Below are 24,132 nucleotides of genomic sequence, written 5' to 3'. Positions count from 1 at the left end.
ACCTATATATACAGTAGAGTCAAATTTTATTTATAGTCTCTCTCTCTCTCATATATTTAAAAATACACACAGCCACACTTAAATCAATATTGGAAAGAAATACACAAAAATGCAACCTGTATTCTCTCTGGAAGTATCATGATCATAGGTGACTGTGTTTCCTTTTGCATACTATGCCATTTTTTAAAAATTCTTAAACAGATAAGTGATTACTTTGTATTCAGAAAAAGTCTACATTATTTTGAAAAAGAAACAGATTTTTGAAAAGGGGAGTCTTTCATTCTTTCCAAAACATGTAAAGGCACTGAACAACTCCAGCTAGAAGCCTGCCCCAGGCCCCTTGCTCAGGTTAGCATTCAGAAATCTTCTTCTACAACCCTATCTCTGACCCCTAAGGAACTCTCAGTCCCTAGGCCCTACTTTTATGCTTCCTTCCCCTCACCCTCTTTTACCCAAGATGATCCGTCATCTGCCATTCATGCAAGTCAGATCAAAGCCCAAAGTCCACAAGAGACACTGAGTGATTCTTCAGTCTTTGCCTTCTACCTTCAAGCAAATGAAGCTATACAGTGCTGATGGTTTTCATAACCGTGTCACCAAAAGGAGGCTGTTACCTCCTTGAGTCTTTCATAACCCTTGAAGTGAGCAGGTCATCAGCACTGAGATTTACCAAGTTGAAGGCAAGAGCCTGGAGCTGGCTTATAGCCCAGGGCTACCCCAATCCCTCTGCCTGCTGATTCCAGGCCCTCCTCAACCAACCAGGGAACCCCTGCTAGGAAGGGATGCCACCCTAGTGTCCCCAGCCCCATTTGGCCAGAGGCATGCTCTGTCTGCTCATTGTTCAGTCTCCCTCATTCATCACCTTCTCAACCTTCTGTCCCCTCTCCTGCTTCCATAATAAAAAAGTTCAGGGAAATTAGAACTTCCTCTCACAACTCATTAATTTAGTTAAAATGGGCTAATCTTCCACTCTCCTATTTCTCATTTTCAACCAGAATACTGTGAGTCTGAACTTGCTCAGCTGTGATCGATAGAAGTCACCAAAGTCAGCCTAGCTTAAGTGGGGGGAAAGTGAAATTTATTAGCTCATGTCATTGGAGAGTCCAGGGTGCATATCTAGCTTCAGGCATGGCTAGATCCAGAAGCTCAAATACTCAGTGTTCTATCTGTCCTGCTTTCTCCATTTGGTGAACAAGATATCCACTAAAAGCCTCACAATCATGTCCTACCAATTTCAGCAAAAATAGACCACCATCTCACTCAAGAGCTCTGGCAGCAAAGTGCCAGAAAGGACTCAAGTGGCTCAGATCATATAAACACTCCTAGGGACACAGGGCAAAGGTCAGCACCACCCAACTACACAGGAAAAGGTGTTCTCTTCCTAGAAGGGAGTGGGAGATCCTGGGAATGAAATCTACAACTGACTTCCACCTAAACAAATCTCTCCCACTTTAAGAACAAGTCAGTTTCTTGGCACAGGCATTTACCAGGAGCAGTAAGCAGGAGTGACACTATACGGCTGGGATCACTTTGCCACCAGACAAAGTCAATTATTAGCTAACTCTCACAAGAAATGCTCAAATACTATAACATAAACCCAGATGAGAACAGGGTATCTTTTAGTTAATACTAAGGTATGATTTACATACAGTAGAATTCATCCTTGTAGTAAAGAGCTAACAATTTTCATAAAGGCACAGAGTTATGGAACCTCCACCACAGTCAAAATAGAGAACATTTCTATCACCCCAAACAGGTACTTTGTGCCAACCCCTCCCTCCATTCTCAGCCGCTGGCAACCTCTGATTTATGTCCTTATAACTGTGCCTTTTCTAGAATATCATGAAGTTATTCAGTGTGTAGCCTTTTGACTCTGGCTTTTTCCACTTATAATGCATTTCAGATTTATTAATGTTGGTGTATATAACATTAGTTCATTCCTTTTATTGTTGAGCACCATTAAGATAGCTAGCTAGCTAGCTAGATATCCCAAGATTTTTAAAAATTCTCCTTTAAAAATACCTTATCTGGGACGCCTGGGTGGCTCAGCTATTGAGCATCTGCCTTCGGCTCAGGGCATGATCCTGGATTCTTGGGATCGAGTTCCATCTCCCACGTCCCACGTCAGGCTCCCTGCATGGAGCCTGCTTCTCCCTCTGCCTGTGTCTCTACCTCTCTCTGTGGGTCTCTCATGAATAAATAAATAAAATCTTTTAAAAATAAATAAATAATAAAAAATAAAAATACTTGATCTAAAATACTGATAAGATGTAGCATTTTATTTATTTATTTTTTAAGATTTATTTATTTACTTATTCATGAGAAACACAGAGAGAGAGAGGGAGAGAGAGGGAGAGACACAGGCAGAGGGAGAAGCAGGCTCCATGCAAGGAGCCTGATGTGGGACTCGATCCCGGGTCTCTAGGATCACACCCTGGGCTGCAGGCAGCGCTAAACCGCTGTGCCACCGGGGCTGCCCAGATATAGCATTTTATATATTACTTCAACAAATGTTTGATTTTTTTTTTTTTTTACGATTTTATTTATTTATTTGACAGAGAGAGCACAAGCAGGAGGATTGGCAGGCAGAGGAAGAAGGAGAAGCAGACTCCCCACTGAACAGGGAGCCTGACTCAGGGCTCGATCCCAGGACTCTGGGATCATGACCCAAGTCAAAAGCAGATACTTAACTGAGCCACCCAGGTGCCCCTCAACAAAGTTTAAGTTTCTTCTGTGTGCCTAGGAACATGGGTTACATCAGTAAGCGAGATAAAGTCTTTACTCCCATGGTGCTTTCATTTTAAAGAAAAGAGACAAAATAAATGTATATCAGGAGGTGAGAAATGATATGAGGCAAAACAGAACAACACAAAAGATGGAGGGGGTGGTACTGTTGTAAAGAAGTGGTCAGGGAAAGCCTCTGAGGGATCCAGAGAGAACAAGGACCATAAGCCTTGAAGTTACTTACACAAAGAACATTCCAGGCAGAAGGAACCATCACAGCAGAGGCCTGGGGCTAACCCAGCTTGGAGTGTTGAGGAGCAGCAAGCTGACCAGAGGCTACAGTGAGCACAGCAAGGGTGGGAAATGAAATGGAAGGGGAGGTAGAGCCTCACAAACCAAGATAAGGCCTTTGGGTTTCACCCAAATGAGATGGGAAATTACGGAGTCTAGAGGCCTTGCACCATTTGCCTCCTCCACACAGACTTTCAGGTGGTTAGAATCTCAGGAAATGGTTACACAGCCTCTAAGTAACATCGACAACACATCCAGTCTCCACCCCACCCCACCACCACTTGGCGCTTCACAGAGAAGACCTCCTGGGACCTGCGACACCACCACTATTATCCTCAGCCTCCCAGCAGGACCAGCCACATAATTTTCACGTAAGGTCACCCAATAAAATATAGTGGAATCTGAATGTCAGATGCACAATGAATAATTTTTTTCTTTTTTTTTTTATAAATTTATTTTTTATTGGTGTTCAATTTGCCAACATATAGAATAACACCCAGTGCTCATCCCATCAAGTGCCCCCCTCAGTGCCCATCACCCAGTCACCCCCACCCCCCGCCCACCTCCCTTTCCACCACCCCTATTTCGTTTCCCAGAGTTAAGAGTCTCTCATGTTCTGTCTCCCTTTCTGATATTTCCCACTCATTTTTTTCTCCTTTCCCTTTTATTCCCTTTCACTATTTTTTATATTCCCCAAATGAATGAGACCATATCATGTTTGTCCTTCTCCAATTGACTTACTTCACTCAGCAAAATACCCTCCAGTTCCATCCATGTTGAAGCAAATGGTGGGTATTTGTCGTTTCTAATGGCTGAGGAATATTCCATTGTATACATTGACCACAGCTTCTTTATCCATTCATCTTTCGATGGACACCGAGGCTCCTTCCACAGTTTGGCTATTGTGGACATTGCTGCTAGAAACATCGGGGTGCAGGTGTCCCGGCGTTTCATTGCATCTGTATCTTTGGGGTAAATCCCCAGCAGTGCAATTGCTGGGTCGTAGGGCAGATCTATTTTTAACTCTTTGAGGAACCTCCACACAGTTTTTCAGAGTGAACTGGTGCAGCCACAATGAATAATTTTTAATGTAAGCATGACCCTAATATTATTACATGGGATATATTTATACAAAAAAATGAAAATGAGGGGCTCTTTATTCAATAATTAAGAACTTCAAGATAGTGGCAGCAGAGCATTAAAGCATGAAATCCTTCCAAGTACAAGGACATGTGTGGCTATGCTGGTTGCACACAATAGAGGAGCTCCCCTTCTTGCTGGTCAGTTCTCTTGTCTTTATGGCAGAAAATTCAGAGCTCAGCCTTCCTAAACATCTGACCTACCGCCTCCTCTTTCCGCTGCCTTACAGAGCAAACCATCCAAATGGAAATTCAAATTCTTGTTCCCACACACTCTCCCACATGGGCATCCTCCTTGCCTCTTCCCCACTTGTTCCAATGGGCAGAGTACCTATCCCATCTGAGCCCTGAATCCCAACCCCTCCTGCCCCCGCAGGTGCTTGCACTATTCATTACCCACCTCCTCTCTGTCTCTGCAGCTTCTGGTCTACCAGAAGGCTACTTCTCACCAGCAGTCAAGATGCCCAAGTCTTCCCCGTTGTGGGTTTTTTTTTTTTTTTTTTTTAACCTTCCTTGGATCCTCCCATCACTCTGTAGTTACCACTACCCTTCCATCCACATCCCCTCTACTCTCCCACATCCCAGTGTCCTGTCAACTTCCTGCTTATCAAGCTGTGGCCTGACACACCCCTCACCACAGTTGTCAATTTCCTCAGTACTCAGGTCTTACCTTATCCTCCTTAAAGCTTCTTTCCTTGGTTTTAATAATACCAAGTTCTCCTGAACTCTTCTATTAGAGGCAACAACTACTCAGTTTCCCCTGTAGACCTGCTTTCCTTATATCCTGGGATTCTGAGGCTTGTCCTAGACTCCCTTTGCACATGTTATACATTCACCCACAGTGGAATCCAAAGGTTATATATGAAGAAGCCCACATCTCTCTAGTATAGCCTTCTATCCTGAGTTGCAGACTCTAAGGTCTACAGGACAGCTCTACTCTATGTCCCCGAACTTAACATGTCCAACATCAGACTTTAAAAAAGGTGGGGGTACTCATTCTCCTCCACACTCTCCCCCAGCACCACCTCCTGTTTTCTGTATCTGAATGGCAGGTCCACCAACCCAGTTCCAAGCCATAAATTCAGGTGTCATCCTTGATTCTTCCTTCTTTTCCACCTTTATATCACCAGACCTTATCAATTCTACTTTCTAAGTATCTTTTGATCGCACACATTACCTCCTCCCTCCCCTGTTTCAGTCACTACTAAGTCTGCCCTACTAGAATCTTTCAACAACCTCCTGGCCCATGTCTGATCCTAATCTTGCCACCTCCTGCCTCCACCCAGCAGCCTTAGCTTTGTCCATTCTCTTGCCTCATCCCCCAGGGCTCCCCTTCACATAATATGCTCAAGGTTCTCATGATATCTTTTAATTCTCAGCTAGACCATACCATCTCTTTCTCCCTCTGGGCTTCCTGCACCTGCTATTTCCTCTGCCTGGAAGGCTCCTTCCAGCCCTCTTTCCTGCCTCACTCGCCAACAAGACTACCTCCTGCTCAAAAGCCACAGGAAGCAGTAAGGACGATGGTCAAGACATATTCCAAGTTAGGCTTCTTGAGTTCCAACCAGAGATCCACCTCTTTCCAGGTGTGACTTTAACCTTTCCAAACTTTGAAGTCCCTTTCAGAAAAATGAGAATAATTGAGGACACATCATTGGCTGAGTACCCAGCTCTCTCTCTTCTGCCCTACCAACAGAACCCCAATTTTGTCCAGAGGCCACATGCTCATTCCAGGGAACTTACCATGATTGGTTTAAGTAAGTTATAGAAACCCACCTTCCTTTTTTTTTTTTTTTTTTTTAATTTTTTTTTCATTTATGATAGTCACACAGAGAGAGAGAGAGAGGCAGAGACACAGGCAGAGGGAGAAGCAGGCTCCATGCACCAGGAGCCTGACGTGGGATTCGATCCCGGGTCTCCAGGATCGCGCCCCAGGCCAAAGGCAGGCGCCAAACCGCTGCGCCACCCAGGGATCCCGAAACCCACCTTCCTTTTGCCAGTGATTAATCCAGGTCAATACAACTTAAAAAGAAGTCAGCTGAGGACTTCTGGAAACACAGCACTACTCTTAGAACCAGGCAAGAGAGCCCTGCGCCCTGTGCTTTAGAGGGTCTCATCTATCATAAAATCACATTTACAAGTTAAAGAAAACATGGGCATCTCTGTCCCTGAGGGTCACACAGAATTACTTATAACCTTCAACATCTGCTGGGATGACTAGCACCATTCAGATGCCACAGCAACACTTCCCCTCCCTTGCCCTACGTCCTCAAAAAAAAAAAGAGGGAGTTACATCCCAAATGAGAGAGTTGTGTATTGTGCTTTGGCTACCATGAGAGACCAACACAGCTCTGAAAGTGAGGAGGACCTGGGTGGCAGGAGCCCTCATGGAAGAGAGAGGACAAATGAGCTTGTTGGGTCCTGCCTCTCAGCACAAAGGCAGTACTTCTTGCCAAAGGAAGGATAGGAACTCAAGAGTCCTGAATATCCATTTTCTTGCTTCTGTTCCTATTCATGGTTCCAGAGGTACTCACAAATCAGAGCTATATTAACACCATTTGCACATAGTGGTTGAAAAACACTTAGCAAAATTACATCCTATTGCTTGTATGTGTATCATACATGCAAATACTCTTCCCACATACCTATGAACAGAGCATGCACGAAGCCTAATACTAATTCTTTATTTTGCAAATGAAATGAAAACTGAGCACTGTAATCACAGATATTAAATTCTTAAAAAAAACCTAATATTTAACTTTCAAACATCCATTCATCTTTTGATGGACACCGAAGCTCCTTCCACAGTTTAGCTATTGTGGACATTGCTGCTATAAACATTGGGGTGCAGGTGTCTCGGCTTTTCACTGCATCTGTATCTTTGGGGTAAATCCCCAGCAGTACAACTGCTGGGTCGTGGGGTAGCTCTATTTTTAACTCTTTGAGGAACCTCCACGCAGTTTTCCAGAGTGGCTGCACCAGTTCACATTCCCACCAACAGTGCAAGAGGGTTCCCCTTTCTCCACATCCTCTCCAACATTTGTATTTCCTGTCTTGTTAATTTTTACCATTCTCACTGGTGTGAGGTGGTATCTCATTTAACACTAATTATAAATTGTATTTTGCTTTTTACTTTTCATCAATAAATGTGAGCATTTTAGAAGAAAAATGGCTTGGTAAAAAAAGATAATTTGAACATTATCTCATTTGAATATAATTGCATAATTTTGCATACCAGTTAAATGCTCTTATGCTTGCATTTAAAACCAGCACTGTACAATATAAACAGTAAAATTCTAGGTAATAATTTAATATTGTTATTTCTTTTTTTAGAATGTTAAGTAGCAAATAAACTGCCATACTCAAAAGAAAGATTACAAAGAAAGTAAAAAGCTTTACATTTTAGTACCTTAAATGGCACTTTTTTCCAGCTTTTTTTTTTTTTTAAGATTTTATTTATTCATTCATGAGCAACACACAGAGAGGGGGCAGTGGGGCAAGAGACACAGGCAGAGGGAGAAGCAGGCTCCATGCAGGGAGCCCGATGCGGGACTCAATCCCGGGACTCCAGGATCACACCCTGGGCTGAAGGCAGGCACTAAACTGCTGAGCCACCTGGCCTGCCAATTTTTCCTGCTTTTTAAACAAGGAATCCCACATTTTCATTTGCACTGGGCCCCATAAATTATATAGCCAACCCTGATGGTGGAGTAGAAAGAGAACAAGAATCTGAGTCCTTGGGACGCCTGGGTGGCTCAGTGGTTGAATGTCTGCCTTTGACTCAGGAGGTGATCCCGGGGTCCCGGAATCAAGTTCCGTATCAGGTTCCCTGCATGGAGCCTCCTTCTCCCTCTGCCCGTGTCTCTGCCTGTGTCTCTGCCTCTCTCGTGAATAAATGAATAAAATCTTAAAAAAAAAAAAAAAAAGAATCTGAGTCTTAATGTCATTGGTGAGCCACTGCCAACCTGCAAACCACCAAAGCCTATATTCTTTGTTTCATCCACAATAAATGCCATTGTGACTACAACCAATGTTACAAAAGGTTTCTCTTATTGCAACCAAAAGCAACCCCTAACCAGTAAACTACTACCCAGTCCAGAGTTGTTATGAGGGTTAAATGAGCTAAGTCAAGTGACCAGGAAATAGGTCATTTTTGAGCACTTACTATTTTTTTTTTAAAGATTTTATTTATTTATTCATGAGACACAGAGAGGGGGGCGGGGGAGACATAGGCAGAGGGAGAAGCAGGATCCATGCAGGGAGCCAACGTGGGACTCGATCCTGGGACTCCAGGATCACGCCCTAGACGGAAGGCAGGCGCTAAACCACTGATCCACCCAGGGATCCCCATTTTTGAGCACTTAGTATGAGCCGGCACTACTCTAGTAGTGGAGCTCTGACAGCCGTGTTGGGCATATAGCAGATTTCCATACGATTCACCATCCCAACACAACACTTCTCAGAATAAAAGAGGGAACAAATAAAAATGATGCCAGGACTAAAGGACTGTACCACGTCAACTAATAAGAGTAAACACTCAACAAATGTTAGGTCTTCTTATTCATGGATTAACTTAAACATCACTTCTCCAGGAGGGCATTCTCAGTTCCCCAAGTCTGCCTGACGGACCTCCAGCCCCTCTTGTGTCCTCTAACAGAGCAATTCCCAGAGTGTAGCTCCAAAGCCTTTGACTAGGCCATCCATCACATGGGACTGTAGTTCCAACAAGGTGGGGACTCTGTCCCATCCTCTGCTGTATCCACAGGGTCTCCCAAATGGCAGGTGCTTGCTTAGTACTTGCTAACTGAAATTATTCAGTCTCCTGTGTATATGCTTGCCTAACCCTGGTGACTCCACCATGAATTATTTTTATTTTATTTTATTTTTATTGGAGTTCAATTTGCCAACATATAGAATAACACGGGGTGCGCATCCCATCAAGTGCCCCCCCTTAGTGCCTGTCACCCAGTCACCCCCACCCCCCACCCCCCTCCCTCCACCGTGAATTAAATACTCTTAAATTTGCATTTGGGTTCTGGGAAAGCAAGACCTATATTTTATGCACTGGTGTGCCCCCTGAAGTCCTAACTGCGGTGCCCAGTAGGCAATGCATGGTGCTCCAGCACCAGGTGCTGCTCTTCCAGCATCCTCTCCAATAGCCAGACTAACAGACAGGGAGGCAGAATCGACTGTTCCCATCGCACATCATCTACCACATTATCTAGTTCTAGAAGTTAAGAATGAAGAATCAAGATGGGAGATCCTATTCTAGGCATGTGGGCCATATTGCTCTCCTGTCAACTGATTTTTAAATTAGGTCTTTCTTGACCTTAGCAAGATGTATCTTAGAGGCAGGGAAGAGAGTCCAAAGCAATAGCTCTCCGTATCCACTAAGAACCTGAGCTTATAGCCATTAGCACCTCCCCCTTCCCCTTCCCGAATCAGCTTGCTGTGGCTGTTGACTCAGTAAACCGACTCTCCAGAACATCCTTCAGAAACGGCATGCCAGAGGCAGGCGGTGGACTAGACCTGGGCACTCACAATCCCACCCAAAGTAAGAGACAGCCCGACATAGGCTCCAGGGAATCAGAAAGGAAGGACAATAAAGGAAAACACAGAGGCCGTGTGCTCTTCCTCCTGCCCTTCCCTTTTCACATGCAACCACCCCCTGTTCCCTTTCGGGAACCGATAAAACAGCAGCAGGCAGTTTGGCTGGCCCACCCTGGCTAATTCCTGCCATCAGACTCCACTGGCAGAGCCCCCTTCAGGGTTCAGGGGAAGGAGAACTGTGCCTTGGACACTCTTAGCAAAAAGGACCGGCTGTGGTTTGGAGACTAACACACACCACGCATCCAGCTGCCCGCAACCATGCCAAGGACCCCACCCCATCAGAGACCCTGCTGCAGCCAGTCATGTGCACCAAGGCCCATGATACCACCACTCTCACCGTCTTCTCTAATGCAATCACTCCAACAGAAGGGGGGCTACAAATTGTTCAAAAACCTGAGCTGCCCCCAAAAAGCACTACCAATTTTGTTTTTCCCACATCGTGTACCCACAATTTCAGAAACATGCCCTTACCTTTCACTACTCAGAAAGCCTCTTTCTCCACCTGGTAAGGGATCCTTTATCTTGCCTTCTCCTTAATGCAGAAGTCACTGGGACAGCGATTAAACCTAAAATGAAATTTTGAGTTCATTATCTATATTTAGACTTTGAAGAAGCCTCTGTGATAAAAAGTAGATTTTTTTTCTGGAACCTTGTGGATTTTTCTCTCCTGACCCCTGACATCTTACTTTCCTACTCTCTCTTTAAAAAAAAAAAAAAAAAAAGACAGTAAGAAAGAAAGAAAAGAAAAAGGAAAAAAAATTAACTTCACTACGAAAAAAATAAATGAACCATTTCTGGTTGTGGGAGGGGGTAGGGGGATATAAGCAAATACAGTGAGGTCCCCGTGGCCCCCATCTGTTCCAAATCTTCTCCTTACAGGATGTAATGTCTGAAAAGGAAGAAAAATATTCCTTCCTCTTCCAACATTCAGCAGGATCTTGCATGCAAAGAGAAGAATGTCTGGTTACTCTGTGGGTTTTCATCTGCTTTTTAACTCACATGTTGCCGAATTACACTGGGCCCTCAATCCCATTTCCCCCACTTCTAAAAGAAAATCAGCGGGATGGCTGGGAGGCGGTAGGGTTCACCACTAGCAAGGAACATCCTGGTTCTGGCAAAGCGCCCTCCCCTCCACCAGCCCCTTTGGCACAAAGGATTAGTTCTAAGTCTGGCCAATGACTTCTGCATATTTCTTAGCTGAAGACTTGCCAGAGGGATGCCTGGGCCCCCAGAGGAAGTGGGGCCTGCCCCAAGGGTAAGAGAGGTGGGCTCAGAATCCTGAACTTCTTGTTCTGCGTGCTCACCCCCTGCTTCCAGGCACTTTGCACGTGGATGTCCACACACAGCCAACTCCTGGACATCTGAACAGGAAGGATGTTCCCCAGTAGCTCCAACAGCCGTCACTGATGCCTTTCCAGGACCAGGAGGGTGATATTTATAGGAACGGCAGCCAACCAAACTAGGCCAGCTCTAACTTTGTTTCAACCAACCCTCCTTTCGTCTTCTGCAGTTCTCGGTCAAGTTAAATGGGGAGGCATTCCTCCCTTTATTGCCTGATTTTTACTCAGGGAAGGAGTCTCTCATTAAAATGACTGAGAAGCCCTGATTGAATAGATGTGAAAGACAGGCATGGTCTGCCCCTTTCCTTCAGCTCTCAGTCTTCCTCACCTCTGCCCCCCAACCATCTCCACCTCCACCTTCTTGGCCTCCCCAGGCACTCTCCTTGGCACATGATCCTTTTTTATGCCAGGGCAACACACGACCCCTTGCAGCCCTCTAGGTGGGCAAAACTCCCTCTTACCTCGGGCGCAGACTATCCCTCTCTCCATTCCCTCACCCCTTCTTACCACATCCTACAAGAACCTTGCAGGGTCTATACACACACCCCTCCCTCCCCAACACCCCCTCACATACACACACACCCCTTCTGATCTTTCCTACCACTTTTCCCCTATAGACTTCTTCTTCCTCATGGTTGCTCAAACACACCAAACCACCTGTCAGGGCCTTCCCACTTGCTGTTTCCTCAACCTGGGACACCTCCTGGAGTTGTCTGAAGGTCTGGCTCCCTGACACCATCTAGATTTCTGCTGGGAAATTACCTTCCTCAAGAGGCCTTGCTAACAGCCTCTAATAAAAAGCAGCCCCCATCTCATTCTAGCTGCTCTCTCCCACACGTTTTATTTTAATTTACAGCACCTTTCAACACCACCGAATACTCTCCTTGACCAAACCTGTGTGAGACGCCTCTGAACCCTTCTCAACTAGGCCTCCACTTGGCCTGTCCTTAACAAAGAGTCCTAAGTCAGCCCCTACTCTTGTGTTATCTGATCAAACTCCTCTACCCCACCTGTGATGTTTAACTGCTTGGCCTGCCTTCTGCAAGAATCCTGATGATTGGGGCAGCTGGGTGCCTGAGTGGTTGAGCTCAGGTTGTGATCCTGGGGTCCTGGGATTGAGTCCTGTATCAGGCTCTTTGCAGGGAGCCTGCTTCTCCCTCTGCCCTTGTCTCTGCTTCCCTCTGTCTCTCATAAATAAATAAAATCATTAAAAAAAAAAAGAATCCTGATGATTTAACAAGAATTCCCACACCCTTGATGTCTCTTCCATCCCCAGACCCCCTTTACTTTGTTTGTTACAGATGTCCAGCTGTCTGCTGTAGTGAGTTGAACTCACTCTCTTTTTCCCACTAAAAAAGTCCTGAATCAAATCTTCCTAAGCATTTTAACCTGTGTCACAGTAATTCTTCTTCAATGCCACCTAACACATTATCTTTTCATTCATCTGTCTCTCCCCATTGGACTGGCAGGGTCTGTATGTGTCCTGCTCTCCACTAGCCTCCTAGCCTCTAGAGCAGTATCTGACATCCAGCAGATGCTCAACAAATATTTGTTGGATGAACAAATCTAGTTCCTTGCACTTGTCTTTTGCAAGAGACACTTGTCCATTTATCTGCCACCTCCTCTGGGAAGTCATTCTGGAATCTTCCAAGGCTTGATCCTGTACTGAATTCACCAAGGATTTATTCTCTGGTTTAATATGTATATTAACATATACATTAATATGTATATTTAATTTGCTTGACCATCTGCCCTCCTTCCCTTCCACATCACCCCACTTCCAGTGTTTGCTCCATATATACAGCCAGACACATAGCTCTGTGTGTGTGTGTGTGCGTGTGTGTGTGTGTCCTCCTCCCAGCACATTTACACTGCTTAACCCCTAGTGAGTTCAAGACCCAGGTTGGGCAGAGAGCTTACTAAATAATTAAAAGGGGGAGGAAGAATAGTAGTAAGGAGCTGAGAGCCAGGTCTCTGCTCTCCAAAACCAAGCCCAGCTTGGCCCCCATCTTCCTGGCTTTCTCCATCCACAGGAGGCAAGATGCAATATTGCTGGCTGCCCTGCAAGAGGGAGGTTAGTCTACCACACTTACAAGGCCAGGAGAGGTCAGAGCAGTGGCCTTAAGCCCACGGCTCAAAGTGGTGCTCCTGAAGGGCATGAGAGTTCATTAGGCCCAGAAAGCCACAGGTGGCCAGAGCCCTGAGGTTGGTAAATTCCAGCCTGCTTGGAATCTCCGAGGTGAGAGAGGGATGAGGAGGGGGCGGTGGTAGCATGGGGGGTGGAACGGGGGGGGGGGGGGGGGGGGGGGGGGGAAGGGCAGCGGCAGGCAGGCGGGGAGTTGATTGTAGAAACCGCCCAAGTAGGTTTCCACATAAAGGAAAAGCAAACAGAGGAAAGCTCTTCCTCAACCCTGTGAGCCTCTCAGAGGAGGGCAAATCTTCAAGTATTTGTTGAAAACCTAATCGGATTAAAAATGCTTTGAAAGGGCTGGAAGAGGAAGTACAGTCTCTGACCCCCTCCACTAGCCTGCAGCCTAAGCACTGTCACTTTCCCTTCCCAAGGCCTCTGTGTCAGGGGTACAGTGCAGAGAAAGACCCAGGCCTAGGAAGCCGCCGGGGGCAGAAGGGGGAACCGACAGCTGTCCTCTGAGGGCTACCAACTCCTTCCTGCCAAGAAAGAGAGCTTCTGGAGAGCAGATCAACCAGCCAGGATTGGAAAAAGGGTGAGCACTATACACAACCTTCACTTCACTTACCGGAGTCTGGGAAGATACTAAAGCTTCTGGGCCCCTGCTTCCTGGGAGGCACTTAATTATCAGCCACCCTACCCCAGGTAGGTGTGTCTCCTTTCTCACAGCCAATTCATCCCAAGAAGTTCCAAGTGAAGTGAGTGTCTAAGTGGGTTTGTCAAACATTAACTAAAGGAAAAGACAATACTTCTCAAATACTCCAGATTTTGGTTCTCTTTCTGTTGGACAACTTTACCATCCTGCTAGGATGACCAAGCATCCCAGGATGGGCAGTTCATCACTACAGCTTTCCCAACCTCCAACCCTATCTGGCATGTCAACAAATACACTGCATAATAAAAGCCAGGTCCAGGTGCCTGGGTGGCTTACTCGTTTAAGTGTCTGCCTTCAGCTCAGGTCATGATCTCAGGATCCAGGAATCAAGCCCCTCATTGGGCTCCTTGGTCAGTGAGGAGTCTGTTTTTCCCTCTACCCTTCCCCATGCTCATGCACACTCTCTCTCTCACTCTCAAATAAATAAAATATTTTATAAATAAATAAATAAATAAATAAATAAATAAATAAATAAATAAATAATCTGGGTCCTTTAGCCCGAATCTCTTCTGTTGCCCTGAAAATAGAAGTGAAGGCTGACTCTACAGGAACCAATTTGGCAGCATAGGTCATTGATACAAGTACAGGCCCTTTGACTTTACAGTCTCCCTTCTAAGACTTTTCCCCAAGGAAATGGTTTTTAACTGGTAGAAGGAGGATAACGCTTTACATCAAAAGTGTTCATACATAGGGTTATATGAAACAAGGAATCTGGAATAATTCCTATGACTAACAATAAAGAAATGGTTGACTAAACTATGGTGTATCTGATATATCCACTCAATTGGATATTATGGAGCCACTAAAATGTATGTTAATGAGTTGAAAACAGCATGGAAAATGCTTGGGCTACCATGTTAAGCATAACAAGCAGGAAATAAAATTATAAGGACAGTGTGATCACAACTATGTAAAAACAAAATACTACTTGCAGGGAAAGGACCAAAAGGAAATGAATGCCATGAAGGAGAACTTGCACTTACTAAGTAAGCATTCTGCTAACAAACGCTTTACATTTCTATCTCACCTAACCATCATGACAAATGAGGCACTATTTTGATCCTCCCTTTAACAATGAGAAACTCCAAGCTCCAAGGAAATAATTAAGCTGCCCAAGAGTTGCCCACACCTAACAGGGAGGAAAAAGGGATCTGAGCTCAGATCTGCTTGATTCGGGGCCTGAGCCCTCATTCTCCACACTATTTCATACCCAGGGGCACACAGTAAGCTTGATTTGCCAGCTGGTAAGCTGCTGGCAACTGTTTCCCTCGATTTTCCATATTATTTTCCAAATTGTCTATCTTAACCATGATGACACTGTTTAAACATTTTTTTTTCCATTTCAAAGGTAATCCAGGCTTATAAGACTTGGTATGTTGTATTACTTTTTTAATGTAGGAAACGATAAACTTAGAATCAAACAACATTTAACAACAAGTCTTGCTTCATCTTAAATTCTCCACAGTTTGGCTCTCGGCTGTCCTTCTGGCCACATTTCCCACACACCTTTTTCATAGTTGTTAAGTCACTAAGCTATTAGGGGACCTGGTCAGATCTACAGTTTGGAAAGAACCACTCTGAGGTGGAAAAAGAGAGGCAGGTGGAAGTGGTAGGGGCATCTCTATGGAGATGACCTGGGACATGGCCAGTGCATAACACACATGTGGAAAGGACATGCCCACAGTGTCCAAGAGAGACAAAGCGTGCATGGAAAAGCTTCAGCGATAAACAAAAGAAATAGCAGGAAGTCCAGGAGCCAGGATCTGATGGGAACCCACCTCCCTACCCCATCCACCTCTGGCCTGCTTGCCACTCTCACTGTTTTAGGACCTCCCGGCTGCTGCTCCAACAAAGCCAGGAGACAGGAAGGCCTTGAACCACCACTCCCTGGGACATCCAGGATATAAGTGGCAAGGACTAATAGGACCACCACCATCCAGATGGCCATTCTGGACCTGGCCTCCCTTGGGATGCTTTTTTTCTAGTTGGAGGGAGAAAGAAGGCTTTTGAGAAAACAAATTACAAGACAGCTTGGCTACAGCAGAGCAGTAGCAACACAAAGTGTGAAAAGTTGCAACAAAGATGCTCATATTTCACTCACTTTTCCCAATCTTTAGCACATTGGAGAGCTTTCCAAGTAAGGAAGCCATAATATTGCTGGAGAAAATAAAATGAAAAGGAAGAAACTTTCAACAGTGTTTCTCAGCCCTTGGGGGGTATGAGAACCGCCTGGGGGAGAGGCTGTTTAAATACTGATTTTTCAGGCTCACCCACAAACATTCTGATTTCATAGATCCCGCTCAAGCCCAAGAGTCTGTCTTTTATTGAGCATTTTCTCCAAGTTGCTATGGGATCCTACCTGCTAAGAAACCCTGACATACAGCATCATGCAGATGTAAGGACTGACATTTGGGGAACATTTCTAATTACTTCAGCTTAAAAAAAAAAAAAAAAAAAAAAAAAAAATATATATATATATATATATATATATATATGGCAAAGACTATACAGGTAATTTTTTGTATTATTTTTGCAACTTTTTTATAACATAAATTATCTTCAGAATAAAAAATTTAAAATATACGTATTACAAAAGGAGTCTGTGCTTATAATGAAATATTTTTAGGGATGCCTGGGTGACTCAGCGGTTGAGCGCCTGCCTTCGGCCCAGGGCGTGATCCCAAAGACCCTGGATTGAGTCCCACATCCAGCTCCCCACAGGGAGCCTGCTTCTACCTCTGCCTATGTCTCTGCTTCTCTCTCTCTCTGTCTCTCAGGAATAAATAAATAAAATCTTTTTTTTTTTTTAAAGAAATATTCTTAATAATCCCACATTAGGTAAAGTAGAAAACACATCTGGGGCACCGTCTGACTCTTGGTTTCTGCCCATGTCATGATCTCAGGGTTGTGAGATCGAACCTGTGTCAGGCTCTGTGCTGAATGGAGTCTGCTTGGATTCCTTCTCTCCCTCTCCATCTAACCCTCTCCCTTACTCACGTCCATACTCTTCCTCTTTCTAAAATAAATAAATAAATCTTAAAAAAACTAAAGAAAGAAAAGAGAACAGACATCCCCCTTCACTGTCCCTCCAGCTCCACCACTGGCCTCATGCTACTTCTCCAGACTAACCAGTGTGAAGGGCCTGGTACATACTAGCAAACAAGTCCAACTTTTTGTCTGTGTGTTTTCGTTTTTTAACAATAACTTATGCCTAACAAGAAGTGAAGAAAATGACCCTCAAAATTATTGATCAAACTGCAAATTAATACAGCCTTTTTTTTTTTTTAATTCATAAGAGAAAGAGAGAGAGAGAGAGAGAGAGAGAGGCAGAGACACAGGCAGAGGGAGAAGCAGGCTTCCATGCAGGGAGCCCGATGTGGGACTCAATTCCAGAACTCCAGGATCACACCCTGGGCCAAAGGCAGGTGCTCAACTGCTAAGCCACCCAGGGATCCCAATATAGCCTTTTTGAAAAGCAATTTAGCAGTGATTATCAAAAATCATAAAAGCATCTGTATTCTAAGACCTATCAATTCCATGTGTAGGAACCCCTCCCAAGAATAGCCCTCTTGTGGAATAGTATCTATGCATCTTTTTTTTTTCTTTTTAAGATTTTATTTATTGATTTGAGAGAGAGAAAGAGAGCATGAGCATAAATGAGGGGAAGGGCAGAGGTGGAAGACAGGGAGAGAGAATCCCAAGTAGACTCCTGGATGAGCGTGGAGTCCAAAGTAGGGCTGGATTTCACCATACTTAACCAACTGAACCATCCAGGTATTCCCCTTTCTTTTTCAACTGTGGTAAGAATACTTAACATCAGATCTATCCTCTTAACAATTTTTTAAGTGTATAATACATTACTGATGACTTATAGGTATAGGTACACTGTTGTATAGCAGATCTCTAGAACTTACTCATCTTGTTTAAGACTTTATGCCCACTGACTAGTAATTCCCATTTCTCCTTCCCTCCACCCCTAATATCACCACTCCACTCTGATTCTATGAAGACTACTCTACATACCTCATAAGTGGAAACATGCACTATTTGTCTTTCTGTGATCAGCTTATTTCACTTAGCATGATGTCCTTAAGGTTCATCCATGTTGTCACATATTGAAGAATGTCCTTCATTTTTAAGGCTCAATAGTATTCCATTACATGTATATGCCAGTTTCTTTATCCATTCATCTGCTGATGGACACTTAGGTTGTTTTCACATCTTGGCTGTTGTGAATAGTGCTACAATGAACACAGGAGTGTTCTCTTTGATATCCTGATTTTAATATTTTTGTGTAAATACCCAGAAGTGGGATTACTAGATCATAGGGTATTTCTATTTTTTTTTTTTAAGAAAATACTGTTTTCCAAAGCAGCTGCACCATTTTGCATTCCTACCAACAGTGTGCAAGGGTTCGAATTTCTCCGTATCTTTGTTAACACTTTTTTTCTTTTATAATAGCCATCTTGACAGGTGTGAGGTGATATCTCATTGCAGTTTGATTTGCATTTCCCTGATAATTAGTGACATAGATCATTTTTTCATATACCTGTCAGCCTCTTTGTCCTCTTTAGAGAAATGTCCTCTTAAGCCCTAGCCCACTTTAATCGGTTAAATTGGGATTTTTACTACTGAGTTTTAAGAAGTATGCAATTATTTAAAATGACACTATGAAGCAACAAGGAAGATAGTTCTGATGATGTTAGTGAAAAAGGAAAACGGTATAAACATTTCACATCTCCTCAAATTACCAACTTTGTATTTTTCTAGTTTAGTTTTTTTTAAATAGATAAAACTAAGGAAATAAAACTCAATTATTAACAGTATGTTACGGAGATGTTATTTAAGTGAAACATCTCTCTCTCTCTCTCTTTTTTGACCTTGCAGGTTTTAAAAATATTTATTTAAAAGAGAGAGAAAGAGAAAGTGGATGTGCACCAGAAAGGGGGGGGGGGGTGGCCAGAAGGGCAATGAAGATTAGCAGACTCCCTGCTGAGAGTGGAGCTCTAAGTGGGGCATGATCCCAGGACCCGAGATCCCAACCTGAGCCAAAATCAAACGTTGGAAGCTTAACCAACTGAGCCTCCCAGGCACCCCTTCAGTGAAACTTTTCTATCATTTCTCTGTTGAGTGCTCAGCACTTGGATTTTGGGGAAGAACGGACAGACCTGGGTGAGAAATCAATCTCCCACTTCCCACACGTACAATAATTGTTTTAAAGTAGGCTCCATGCTCAGTGTGGAGCGCAACCCAGGATTTGAGTTCACAACACTGAGATCAAGACCTGAGCTGAGATGAAGTCAGACATTTAACCAATTGAGCCACCCAAGTGCCCCTCCACATGTACAAATTTGAGGACTTCATGTAACCTCCCTGAACCTCAGTTCCTTATGGGGATAATAGGAGATAAAAATTATCACCTAAACCTAATTCAACAATTAAAATAAAATGCGGGACGGCCCTGGTGGCGCAGCGGTTTAGCGCCGCCTGCAGCCTGGGGTGTGATCCTGGAGACCCGGGATCGAGTCCCACATCGGGCTCCCTGCATGGAGCCTGCTTCTCCCTCTGCCTGTGTCTCTGCCTCTCTCTGTCGCTCATGAATAAATAAATGAAATCTATTAATTAATTAATTAATTAATTAATTAATTAAAACGCGTTAACACTGGGTACATTCCAACCTGACACGATAATTAGAGCTGTTTTGGTTATTTTTCTCTATTCTCTGTGATGGGTCACATTTCACAAATCAATAGTTAAACAATGAGACTTTAAAATGGGGTCAAAATTTTGAGAGCTCTCATGTTTGTCATAAGACCCTCTCCTAAGTCCCTGCTTTACCTCTATAAAAGACATTGTATGAAGTGCATTACAGTGACATGGCACTATGCCCAGTTAATTGAAATAATGAAATGGGAATAAGATTTGCAAATTGCAAAGTATAGAAAAGTGTAATACATCATGAGTGCATTTGGATGGGATGACCCCAAAGGGACAATGATGGAACAAAAGCCCAAATACCTAGAGTATTTATATGAGGTATAATAATGCATTACATGAACACATTAAATCCAGGGGGCAGGAAAGCAAAGATGGAATGCAGAGGGGCTATATGTCAAAAACAATCACCAGAGTCTTCCACTGTCTGGGCAAAGGTTTCCAGGAGAAGGCAAAATTTTGAAGGGTAATGAGAATAAAGATAATTATCTCAGGATGCCTTTCAGCCAATCAGAAGAACAATTCCTTAGACTACCTTCACCTAATTTATCACTAGTCCTATTAGGCTTGGCTCTGCATTTTTTTATTTTGAAGTTAATCACAAGGGTTACTCTGAGCCCACGATTATGGAAAATCTCTTTTTTCTAAGGACTATTTAGAAATAGAAAAACTGGGCAGCCCGGGTAGCTCAGCAGTTTAGTGCCACCTTCAGCCCAGGGTGTGATCCTGGAGACCTGGGATCGAGTCCCACGTCTCCCTCTGCCTGTGTCTCTGCCTCTCTCTCCCTCTGTGTCTCTCATGAATAAATTAATAAAAATTTTTTTTAAATAGAAAAACATAAAGTATGATTATTTTATTATTATTACCTTGATAGCGTGGTCAAGATTACAGTTCCTAAAGCATTTATTCCAGAAAATACAAAACCATATCTAGTTAATAGTAAAAAAAACTTTTAAATGTTTTTTTTTTTTTTTTTTTTTTTTTTTTTTAAAGATTTTAAATCTTTAAATCTCCATGCAGGGAGCCTGACACAGGACTCGATCCTGGGTCTCCAGGATCATGCCCTGGGCCAAAGGCAGGAGCTAAACCGCTGAGCCACCCAGGGATCCCCTAATTTTTAAATCTTCTAAAAAGTCCTCTTTCCACATGCCATCTCCTATCTGTCCTTGCAGGGAACTGCTCCTGGGTATGCATCCTTCCACACCAGAATTTTACATATACATGTGACAGATTCACATATGCACGCATGTGTGTGCACACACAAATTATTTTTATACAAGTAAGATCACACTCTCTACTACTTGAATTTTTCACTTGAGAATAACTCAATGGCATCTTTCTTTATCTAGACTTACAGGCATTTGTGTGGTGATTCTAGACCTTGGAGCCATCCAGCTCCCTCACTTACTAGTTATTGATCTTAGGCAAATTATTTAATATCTTTTTCCCCATTCAAAAAATATTCTAATAGTAACCAAAGGACTACTGTGAAGAATGAATGAGTTGTATTGTAAATATGTAGATATAAAATACATAAAGCACTTAGTATAGTTTATAGAGTAAGTACTATATGTGGGTTGTCTCATTGTAGTAGAGCTGTTTATCCACAGGCAGTACATTCCACGACACCCCATGGATGCTAGAAACCATGGATCATTCCAAGTCCTATATATACCATGTTTTTTCCTACATACATACCTATGATAAATTTTAACTTAAGAATCTGGCACAGGGATCCCTGGGTGGCGCAGCGGTTTGGCGCCTGCCTTTGGCCCAGGGCGCGATCCTGGAGACCCGGGATCGAGTCCCACGTCGGGCTCCCTGTGTGGAGCCTGCTTCTCCCTCTGCCTGTGTCTCCGCCTCTCTCTCTCCCTTTCTCATGAATAAATAAATAAAATCTTTAAAAAAAAAAAAAAAGAATCTGGAACAGTAACAGATTAACAATAGTAACCAATAATAAAATAGAACAATTATAACAATATACTGTAATAAAATTTAGGTGAATGTGTTCTCTTCCTTTCTGTCAAAATATTTTATTTACTGTACTCATCTTCCTTTCTTTGATGAAGTGAGATGATAAAATGCCTCCATGATGAGATGAGGTGAGGTGAACAATACAGGCACCATGGCATAGCGTTAGGCTACTTTGGACCTTCTGCAGATTCTTCAGGAGGGTCATCTGCTGTATCTAGAACTCTGAAAAGGAAAACTTTGAATGGTAGGGGTCGGGGGGATCTACTATATTTGCTTTGTTCTCTTCCTTAATGCTCAGTGTTCCATCATTTGGATGAACTATAATTTATTAAGCCTGTCCCCTGGTGAGAGACACATTGGTGATTTCCTAATTTTTGCATTTCTGAACATAGATCTTTGTATACATGGGTAAACACCACTCTAGGATAGTTTCCAAGGAATGGAATTGCTGCATCAAAGGTCATACTCATCTTTTATGAAAGATGTTGCCAAATTTCTCTCCAAGAGGCTGCACTAATTGACATCATGGCCAATTGTTTATATATGCCTGTCTCTAGGCATCTTCACAACAGTGGCAGCCTGGATCTTTGGCATCCTCATTTCTGCATTCGCCTTTCCTCAATGAAACCTCAATCAAATTCCACAAACAATGCATTTGTTAAAGTCCCCAGGACACCTAATCCCTTTGTCTTTTCTAAAAAGAAATGAAGCGTTTTTGGCTCTGACAGGCCTTCAGTTGCCTGGACACAGTCCTGGGATGATTTTGAAAAACATAAATAAAACGCACTTGCTGTTCCCTAACACCCTCAGAGAAGCTCAAAGGGGCCCACGTGAGGCCCAGTGCTCTGCTCTCTATCACATGCAAAAAAAGATTTTCAATAGCAGCTGGTGTTTTCCTGGGTAGAGATCAGAGCCAGCTTTTGTATATAAATATTATCCAAGGGCTGGAGGGAGAATCGGGCTGGAAGCAGAGGCTGCAACATCCCAGTTGTCTTGTTAATGGGGGGAGGGGTGTATACAAGAGCAGTGAGCACCCTCATCCTTTGTCTGAGCTCCCTATAAAAAGGGGAAGCATCCCAGGCTGGGCCCATACCATCAGGGTAGCTTGTACTACAACAGAGTGGGGGGGGGGGGGGGGGGGGGGCGGGGGGCGCGGGCAACACCTGGGTGGCTCAGTGGTTGAGCATCTGTCTTTGGCTCTGGTTGTGATCCTGGGGTCCTGGGATCAAGTCCCTGTATCAGGCTTCCTGTGAGGTGCCTGCTTCTCCCTCTGCCTGTGTCTCTGCCTCTCTGTGTTTCTCATGAATAAATAAATAAAATCTTTTAAAAATAAAATAAAATAAAATTAAATTAAATTAAATTAAATTAAAACAGAGGTGGGAACTGGTGCAGAGCTTGGCTGGAAATCCATAGCAGGCAGAGAAGTAGGACAAAGAGGTGCAATCCATCTATAGGGCCCAGACTGCAGTTCTGTCACTGGCTCTGCATGTCTGGCAGAGTGACCACCTGCAGCCACCTGGCTCCTTAGACCACAGCTCCAGTCACGTACTGACAAGATGACCACTGACTGATGAGGCCCCCTCTGGCCACATCTCCAATATTTTACGTCACAGGGCGACTTCTGGTTTTGCTCGACCTATCCGAACATAGGGGAGCTGTGCATAGATGGGCTCTGGCCCACGCAGGGCCTCCTGGAGTTCTTAGGCGGGAATGTCAACAATTCTAAGGGTTGCCCCTGCTAAGCTCTGCAAGCCCAAAGCCATTCATCTTCTAAACTTGTTTTTCAGGCTCACTATTTTATGGCTCAAAACCATTCACCTTTGTTCTTTCAACTGTCTGCTTGCTTCCCACCATTTCCAGAGACCCAGGTCAGGTCAGGGAGGAGGAGAAGGCAGGGGAGCCTCTACAACAGTGGATTCTGTGGATCAGAGCAAATTCCAGGGATGAGACCCAGAGACCCTGGCTCATGTCCATAACAGAAGGAACAACTCAGATGACTATCTCAGGCACTCGGAAGTGAGTTAAGCTTCCCTTTCCTATACAGCACATGTGGGAGGGTCAGGGGGAAGAAAGGAGGCCCACAGACCCAGGGTCTCCCTTGGGTCTAACCAGCGGCAGTGCACAGCACAGGAAAGCTCACTGTGCCTCAGTTTCTTTTTCTCTGAGAGCCTGGACCTAAACACCCAACATCCTGCTTTTCACATGACATCCACAAAATAGGTATTTGTTGAGTGTGGGCTGTGTGTTCTAGACACCATGGAGACAGCAATAAACAATCAGACCCATGCCTGCCCTCGTGTTTATGTTCCCAAGAAGTAAATACTAGTAATAGTATCATGCTTACTACTGAGGAACCCAGGTTTATGAAGAGACAAGGTCACACCACTCCTAAATGGCTGCATGGCCCTCTCTAACCACAAATACAAACAACAGCTTAACCAGGTCACTGTGAAGCTCACAGAGCTCAAGCTTCAGAGTCCTTGCTCACAGCAGCCC

At 43.9% G+C, this 24,132-nt stretch overlaps 1 long non-coding RNA gene across 4 annotated transcripts in view; it reads right to left on the bottom strand.

Moving 5' to 3' along the window:
• The window catches only part of LOC102153902, a 93,653-nt gene that overhangs the window by 26,872 nt on the left and 42,649 nt on the right, over positions 1–24,132 (bottom strand). For 2 of the 4 annotated variants that reach the window (XR_005355478.1, XR_005355475.1), the window contains exon 3: positions 10,236–10,330. This is a non-coding gene — a long non-coding RNA (uncharacterized LOC102153902). Of the gene's footprint in view, positions 1–10,235; positions 10,331–10,641; positions 10,739–11,068; positions 11,163–24,132 lie in introns of those variants that run through there. The other 2 variants (XR_005355476.1, XR_005355477.1) reach the window with 2 other exon arrangements.

The sequence above is a fragment of the Canis lupus genome, chromosome 2 (genome assembly GCF_011100685.1).
Source record: "Canis lupus familiaris isolate Mischka breed German Shepherd chromosome 2, alternate assembly UU_Cfam_GSD_1.0, whole genome shotgun sequence".
NCBI classification, from domain to species: domain Eukaryota; kingdom Metazoa; phylum Chordata; class Mammalia; order Carnivora; family Canidae; genus Canis; species Canis lupus.
This window is presented reverse-complemented; position numbering and strand designations above follow the sequence as displayed.